Source organism: Pecten maximus, chromosome 2 (genome assembly GCF_902652985.1).
Source record: "Pecten maximus chromosome 2, xPecMax1.1, whole genome shotgun sequence".
In the NCBI taxonomy this organism is placed as follows: Eukaryota; Metazoa; Mollusca; class Bivalvia; order Pectinida; family Pectinidae; genus Pecten; species Pecten maximus.
The window spans coordinates 24,290,386-24,296,385 of NC_047016.1; the positions used below are offsets into that span (position 1 = coordinate 24,290,386).

General features: G+C 39.6%; 1 non-coding gene across 1 annotated transcript; it reads left to right on the forward strand.

Annotated features, from left to right (window-relative positions):
• Window positions 1-2,807: 2,807 nt before the first annotated feature.
• Trnar-ccg lies at window positions 2,808-2,880 on the forward strand. Its single transcript has one exon. It is a non-coding gene; the product is annotated as a tRNA-Arg (tRNA).
• The last annotated feature ends 3,120 nt before the right edge of the window (window positions 2,881-6,000 follow it).

Genomic DNA, 6,000 nt, shown 5'->3' on the forward strand with positions numbered 1-6,000 from the left:
ATATTACGTAGATTAAAATGATTTTCAATAAGTTGAGAACTGTTTGACAATCAATGTGATCATTATTAATACAATGTTTTTATTTGATTGAAAAACATCCGCAGCTTGATGTACAAAAATGTATGCATTAGTTTATTATGCATTGCGGTCTTGTGGTAGAGCGCAGGGCTACGTGACCGAAGGGTTGGTCTGGAAGTACCTTGCAGTAACAACCTGCAATGTACAGAGACGGAACCACAAAGCCAGTCCTTAACACTCGTGACAGGAAGACAGATAATCCTGCCATATATCCTCCCTAATACACTGGTCTACCGTCACTATATATCATGATATCTCTTTTATCTGCTCTGTCTTTTTGTCCTTTTTTTTTTCTTCTATAGGTTTCTCCTTGACATCCGCCCTCATATAACCATGGCTGTTGTGAGAACGTTAAACTCCCTAAAACGATTAAAACAAACTAATACGATTGTCTATCGTCAGTGATGTACCGTTCTATAGCGCTGGTCTACCATCCTAATAACCGAAATGTCGCTACAAGTGTTCTATAGCGTTGGTCTACCATCCTAATGACCGAAATGTCGCTACAAGTGTTCTAAAGCGCTGGTCTACCATCCTAATAACCGAAATGTCGCTACAAGTGTTGTTCTATAGCGCTGGTCTACCATCCTAATAACCGAAATGTCGCTACAACTGTTCTAAAGCGCTGGTCTACCATCCTAATAACCGAAATGTCGCTACAAGTGTTCTAAAGCGCTGGTCTACCATCCTAATGACCGAAATGTCGCTTCAAATGTTCTAAAGCGCCGGTCTACCATCCTAATAACCGAAATGTCGCTACAAGTGTTCTAAAGCGCTGGTCTACCATCCTAATGACCGAAATGTCGCTACAAGTGTTCTAAAGCGCTGGTCTACCATCCTAATGACCGAAATGTCGCTACAAGTGTTCCAAGCGCAGTATCTACCGTCTAGATATACATTCCTAATACAGTGAATAGTTTTTCGTTATTCATATCTGAATTTGCTTCGGAGCTTAACAGTCCAGATGTCTATATGAAATTGATATTTCCCCGATTACGGTTGATCCGTAAGAAACACAACCTTAGCTTGTATATACATTAGATTACAATACTGTTATAATATTTATGCTAAGGTTTTCCGGTAGTGGGTGTGTATTATCTGTTTTGATATTATTTTGATTTGCTTCTCTCTAACCAAAGACAATGTTTATAAATGTATATAATAGTTTTGAAGGTCAATTGATTTAAACAAAGGTATACGTGGATAAGGAGTTAAAGTTTCATGCGAATTTTACAAAACATTCCACAGATATTTGAGTATTCCATAAGGAAGAATGCATTTAGAATCTAGTAAAACATCTTCATGATGATAACGTTTCGCCCATTTAGGTGCAATTGACTGAAGCATGATCTGCCAAAAAAGAGACCAATGGTCCTACATCGAGTGATACTTAAAAATTAGCTGAGTAAGTACTAAAATGGACCAATCTGGACATAAGAAAGGCCGTATAGGATTAGGAGTAAACTTTCTTTAGCACCTGACCATCTCGCTGAGTGTTACATTGGATGACACACAATGGCGGCCCAATATTACAGGGGTACACAGATCGGCCTGATGTTGTAACGTGTTATATCACAATGTGTAGACAACACTACCACCTGTCAGTAATCATACTTACTGTTTTATCACTTAAACACCTTTGATCTACGCGTACATGTAATTAGAAAATGACGTGATTTACGATTTGGGGTCAAGGGGTCATGTAGTCCAGTCTTTTGTGAGAAGCATCGATATTGACCCATGATAAGTGCATGTACTTATACGGCTAAATAGAGGCTACCTTGAAAACGGTATTACCTCGTACAGGTATTTATTTGTATACCCCTACATACATTAAATCTGCGTGCTGATTAACGGACAGCATTCCGGCCAACTGACCACACAAATTACACGGCCGGTTAAATATTTATAGTGACTACCACATAATAACAGCTCATAATGAAGGCCATACCCCGCAGTCAGTGGCAGGATTCTACGTAAGCACCGTAAACACCCCGGGTACCAAATATGTCCCGCTCAATATAGCCTTAATGCAAGTGTCTTCGACTGCTTCTGTATATTGGCAACATTTCAGGTATTTTTGTGAAGAATTTACGATCATTTGACTATCCAGATTGAGTACCCAAAATGTTTTATTCAGAGGGAAATATCTGACATGGCAGTCGTATGTCATGATTAGAGCTAGGGATTTTATGCAAATTAACTACACCGTGCATTTGAATAGCACCTCATTGGAGCTTATCACATTAGAATGAGGAGGTTTTCGATGATACGACTCTCCTAACGATATAAGGCGTCGAATGAATTTGTATGTAATAACGGAAGAATTTCCATACACGAACTCCAGGGTTATTAAGTGATTTTGCTATTTGTCGTTTACAAATGTACAGATAACACCCACGTTTAAAAGATAAATTAAAGAAGATTCCATTAGTATTCCTCTCAGGATGAATTTGTTCGTTACATGTTAAAGACAATGGATATATACACTAATGTACTTAGTATACTTACAGAGAATTTCAACCCGACGGTAAGCTGTGGAGCATTTATATGATATATACTACATGTACAAGCAGTTTTGTATTTTAAAGAATCAAAGTTGGACTTATAGACTACACAGTCATTTTCCAGTTTAGAGCTGCATACACTTACTTTGTGGATATTATTTTCTTAAGTTATTTGGTAGCAAGATCACGAATATATTTCATTTCAGCTGTATGGAAATAGTAGACCCTGTGGCCTAATGGATAAGGTGTCGGCCTCCGGAGCCGAAGATTGAGGGTTCGAGTCCCTTCAGGGTCGATGTTCACGAAATATTTTTTACAAACCGCGCCAGCTAACCATTTACGTCGAAAAAAAACCGTAACGAGGTAATTTAATTCAGACGACACGTGGTTATTTGGTAGCCTTGACGACATGTTGTTATTTGGTAGACGGCACATGACAATTTGGAAGCCAAACGACACGTGGCTATTTAGTAGCCAGACAGCACTTGGTTATTTGGTGGCCATACAGCACGTGGCTATTTGGTAGCCAGACGGCACGGGCTTTTTTGTAGACAGACGACACATGGTCATTTGGTAGCCAGACGACACGTGGTTATTTGCAATTGGTAGTTACATTTATATGTAATACAAATCGTTTGATCACCAGACAGCACATGGTTAACTGTCATTCTGACATACAGATTATTACGAGCTAGTGGGAGTAGGTTGTTGCCATACGATGGGGCTACATTGTATAAGTCAATAGTAACGCACCTGTTTTACGATAAGTATTAAAAGACTTCTAAAGGTGTTGTTTTAGATGCTGTCGATAGCTTTATGTTACGTATTTATGATATGTATCAAGGTTCCTATATCTGGAGTCTCGGTCTCTGGGGCATTTAACATACCTGTTGTTTACCTGTAACCGGCCAACCTGTAAAAGACCACGTGACACACGACACGCAATCACTTCAAACGACTAATACATTGCTATGATGTATCAGATCTCCCTGATCACAACACTGTTTATGTATGTGCTAATGATGCATAATTCAGAATGTTTTGTCTACCGATACCTCTTTTCACAAGCTTCAATCTCATCTGAAATCTCTTTTATAATAAATGAAACGACAGCTCTGAAAGCCTGAGAGAAAGTTGCTTAGCAGGCTGAGTACGACATGATTCGCCACAGGGAACCATACCCAGTAGACGTCTCTTCACCAGCTCAATAGCTTAGGAAAAACCGTATATGTACACGAAATATTTAGGAATTATCAAATGCAAACGTGACGTTTGACTACCAGTTAATATCGCCTGACGCCGTGTATCTACCGTAGCCATTATCAACTACGTCATATAAAACAATATATCTTTCGTGTATTTTTATTTTCTCGATGACGCCGTGTATCTAGTTATTGTCCGTGTATTTTGCTATTGTATATGATCCGGTGTATCTAGTTATTGTCCGTGACGCCGTGTATCTAGTTATTGTCCGTGTATCTAGTTATTGTCCGTGACGCCCGGTGTATCTTGTTATGGTCCGTGTATCTAGTTTGGTTTGGTTTGGTTTGGTTTGTTTTTGTTTAACGTCCTACATGTATTAACAGCCAGGGTCATTTAAGGACGTGCCAGGTTTTGGAGGTGGAGGAAAGCCGGAGTACCCGGCGAAAAACCACCGGCCTACGGTCAATACCTGGCAACTCCCCAACGTAGGTTTCGAACTCGCAACCCAGAGGCGGAGGGCTAGTGTTAAAGTGTCGGGACACCTTAATCACTCGACCACCGCGGCCCCATGTGTATCTAGTTATTGTCCGTGTACTTAGTTATTGACGGTCACGCCGTGTATATTGTCCGTGTATCAAGTTATTGTCCGTGACGCCGTGTATCTAGTTATTGTCCGTGTCCCTAGTTATTGTCCGTGTATCTAGTTATTGTCCGTGACGCCGTGCACCTAATTATTGACCGTGACGCCGTGCATCTAATTATTGACCGTTACGCTGTGTATCTAATTATTGACCGTGACGTCGTGCATCCAATTATTGACCGTTACGCTGTGTATCTAATTATTGACCGTTACGCTGTGTATCTAATTATTGACCGTGACGCCGTGCATCTCATTATTGACCGTGACGCCGTGCATCTAATTATTGACCGTGACGCCGTGCATCTAATTATCGTCCGTGACGCTGTGTATCTAGTTATTGTCCGTGACGCCGTGCATCTAGTAATTGTCCGTGACACCGTGCATCTAATTATTGACCGTGACGCCGCGCTTCTAATTATTGACCGTGACGCTGTGTATCTAATTATTGACCGTGACGCCGTGCATCTAATTATTGACCGTGACGCCGTGCATCTAATTATTGACCGTGACGCTGTGTATCTAATTATTGTCCGTGACGCCGTGTATCTAGTTATTGTCCGTGACGCCGTGTATCTAGTTATTGTCCGTGACGCCGTGCATCTAATTATTGACCGTGACGCCGTGCATCTAATTATTAACCGTGACGCCGTGCATCTAATTATTGACCGTGACGCTGTGTATCTAATTATTGTCCGTGACGCCGTGCATCTAGTTATTGTCCGTGACGCTGTATGCATTTTTTTTTTAAATCTCCGTGACGTACATGTAGTTAATGCATTTACGGATGGCTGTTTTGGATCAAAGGACAACTATATATACTAGTAGATGGAAGATTCATGGAAGGTAAAAGCGCTATAAAGCATTTGCAATTAAAATGCAGAATATACATCACTTTCTGCTGTCTCGTCTCGTTTACAAAATTTTCATGATTTTATCACTGTGGATGTATTTCACTCACGTAACGTTCTGACACTTTTGGATATCAATTCGCGCACAAACAAACTATACCTATCAATTCTATCTTAATGCAGTGTCGACATTAAGGAAAGGTGCGTGACGAGTTAGCTTGCACATTAAATTGTTGTGATATGACTAATAAATACCCGCTCCTGTACAAACAAAATAATTACAGCGGTATTAAACGTACGGGAGAGCTCGTCGGTAGCTTAATGAATTCATTCAAAAGATAAGAATGGTTTTGCTGTATATCTGTCAGCAGTGTAGCAGCATTGATACCAAATATTAAAATAACTATGGCAGTGAAGAGAGAAGTATTTCCGAAAAAAAAAGCAACATAAAGATAAATAGATATCTAACAAGTTGTCAATTTGAACGTAAACTTGGTGACAGATAAATAGAACGTTTATCTCTCTAAATCTGATGTTAAACATTTCTTTTCAATATTAAATTTGGTCTTAAACATTTATTTTCAATATTAAATTTGGTCTTAAACATTTCTTTTCAATATTAAACCTGGTGTTAAACGTTTATTGTCAATATGAACGTAAGAGGGTGACAGATAAAAAAAAGGAAGTAGTAGATAGTGATCTCTAAACTTGATGTACCTGGAAC